At 38.0% G+C, this 3,009-nt stretch overlaps 1 non-coding gene across 1 annotated transcript; it reads left to right on the top strand.

Moving 5' to 3' along the window:
* Positions 1–1,731: 1,731 nt before the first annotated feature.
* Trnav-uac lies at positions 1,732–1,804 on the top strand. Its single transcript has one exon. It is a non-coding gene; the product is annotated as a tRNA-Val (tRNA).
* Positions 1,805–3,009: the final 1,205 nt, after the last annotated feature.

Genomic DNA, 3,009 nt, shown 5'->3' with positions numbered 1-3,009 from the left:
TTATTTCCTCGGGATAATTTCCAGATTTGTTTTCTTAATTACTGCCTGTAGCTGGAATCAGTATTTATTATTAGTTGTATCTTGTTTCGTTCTACGTCAACATTCTGGTAATTACAGTATTTTTTCTTTATCACTACTAGATTAGATTTTTAATCGATATACAATAATTATGAATATTTCCCTTCCTGGAGTCAAGTAAATAAAAAGGTTTTCTCTGAGTTTCTATTTATGGATGACTAAAGTGTATTTTACTAACCTAGGATACGCGTTTAAAGACATTGGTTAAATAAGACTTTCTTCACTACGGGGACGCCACGTTTGATATATTATTTGGGCAATACCAGAGGATCTTATTCAGCACAGACAAGCTTCCATACGCAAAACCTTAAACACCTTGGTTGATTGGTTAATTTTACGAAAGCATTATTACATTAACTGGATAAGCTTAGAAGTGTGTTTTAATATTTTTAAAGAGTTATGTTAATTTTAATAAGGACTTGATAACGTGTTTAAAGGGCTGTTCAAGCACGTAAGTATATAAAGGTTGTAAGTACAGATACACACAGGAACCTTTGGGAATCCATCTTTGTGTCGTAGCTTAAGTGAGGCAGATACGTTCTCACATCACCAATTAGGAAGAAAACTTAACGTAGGAAACCTTTGATAAATGGCGTTCCATAACATGCTGATTTAAGGGCTCCACTGTTGCCTCTTATGGGTGTAGGGAGGAGGTCACAGAAGGGGTGGGTCAGAGAGCCTTGGTACATAGCCGGTTGACCTTCCTCTCTTATAGGTCGTGGTGGTGGAGGGTGAGAGTGACGAGGTGATGAGTCGGTGCGTATTTGAAAGTGAGTGTGAGGGTGCGTTTGAGTGTGGAGAGTGAGTGAGGGTGTGTTGGAGGGTGTGTATTTTGAGTGTGTGTAAAGAATGACAGCATGTGTTGGAAGTATGTTAGTGTGTGTAAGAGTGGCATATGTAAAAAGTTATTGTATTGTATTCATCTGATTATAAGCGGGTGTATGAATGGAAATTACATGCTAGTACAGAGGAATCAACTGTAATCATAGTTAATACAAATACGTGGCAAGATATTACAGTTATATGACCAATTACAGGATACAGCAGTACAAGGGCGTTTACTGGCAGTGTGTGTGTGTGTGTGTGTGTGTGTGTGTGTGTGTGTGTGTGTGTGTGTGTGTGTGTGTGTGTGTGTGTGTGTGTGTGTCTGTGTGTGTGACCACTTATTGTCATTATTGTGTGTGTGTAAGATCGAATCCTTTATGACAACAGTTCCTACGATGTACTCTGGCTACCTTTCACCCTAGAACTGCGGAGTCATTGTTTACGTTACCCCGGATCACTTGTGAATGAGACTGTGGGGACAAAGGCGAGATTGACGTCACTACACATCTAGTCAATGAAATCGTATTAGTCATGCGTACTGAAGGGGGGTGGGGACGATCACCCCTCCCTAGCTAATAAATTATTCCAAATAAACCGTTTTAAGCAAAAAGTAAACAAATAATAATAACGATAACGGAATAAGTAAAAAATGATTGAAAGGTAAGCTCATTATGAACTTACTGAAAAAATATTAATTATTTCGTATTTCAACAATACCTCGGTACATTTAGTTCAGTCCCCCTCCCCCCTTTGCCAAATATCTAGGTACACCACTGACTCTAATGAAGGAATGGATTTATGGATTTGGGTGTTTCAAAAGAGTGTCGAGCTCTCGTAGTGTAGTGGTTATCACGTCTGCTTTACACGCAGAAGGTCCCAGGTTCGAGCCCTGGCGAGAGCATATGTTTATTTTCTCGGTTTTAGGGGCAACTCAAGCGTCAGGGAGGAGGAACGTGTACGTACAGAAACGCTTCCGAGTCTTTCTTTATTATGAAGAATAATATTGCAAAGCCGTGAAATAACCTGTTAGTTATTGATGTGTACATGAAATTAAGATTGGTTAAATTAGGTTAGATTAGCTTATGTTTGCTAAGGTTATGTAATGTTAAATTAGATTGGGTTAACAGGTTATATTAGGTTAACTGGTGAACTTTTTTTTAGGTTCTTTTACGTTAACTTAGGTTATGTTATGTTAAATGCGTTAAGGTGTTTATATTATTATTAGGACGGAAAAAGACGAAGTACCCCGTATGTAATTAAGGCAGTCTTAGTGTAATGTTAATGTTCATATTTGGATGTTTTGGTGTTTTAGCTTGAGTCAACATCCTTACAACATCACTTACGAGAATTATTGATCTTACGAACCCTTCATCTGAGACACACATCAAGGCCTAGTACTCAATGGATAGGTAATATAAGCTCCTCCCATTTATTCGCTCTGGGCTTGTGATTGGTTGGACTCACTCTGCTCATTTTTTTTTGTAGGTACTGTAAATGTATTTTGTTATCCCCGAGTTAATGAAATAATAAAAATAGTAATAGTAATAATAATAATACAAATAGTAATAATAATAAACAATGTTTTTACGGTTTATTTGCTAGCATTAGGTACTGAATATTTTTTATGATATTGATAATATAATTTATTTTGGAGGGGGCTTATAAATCACAATGAAACTGAATCTGACGTTTTGAAGGTTGAAGCACGACCTTGAATGTCAAGCACGGAGTGGAGAATTACCCCGTATGCCTTGTTAGGTATAGTTGCTGAGCTTCGGGCAATGAAAGCGTGACGTCAGAGGAGCACTGATAAAAGGAGTTTAAACACGAACACTCCTAGAGCCTCTCTCTCTCTCTCTCTCTCTGTTTCCCCATTTTGATTTTGTATACCCAATAAAAACTTTTTTTTTTAGAATTAATTAACGTCTGAAACGATATCTTAGTCCTGCTGTGCACTTGTGTGTAGTGTAGTACTGTATAGTATAATGTAGTGTAGTCGTGGTGGGGCGGCGGCGTTCCATGCAAATACCACACAAGGTCATTAGTCACCATAAGAAGTTCTCTCTGGACCATCTGTTAAAGAAGGTTCCTCCCCGCCGCTTCTTT

The sequence above is a fragment of the Homarus americanus genome, unplaced genomic scaffold (assembly GCF_018991925.1).
Source record: "Homarus americanus isolate GMGI-L3 unplaced genomic scaffold, GMGI_Hamer_2.0 scaffold50564, whole genome shotgun sequence".
NCBI lineage: Eukaryota > Metazoa > Arthropoda > Malacostraca > Decapoda > Nephropidae > Homarus > Homarus americanus.
This window is presented reverse-complemented; position numbering and strand designations above follow the sequence as displayed.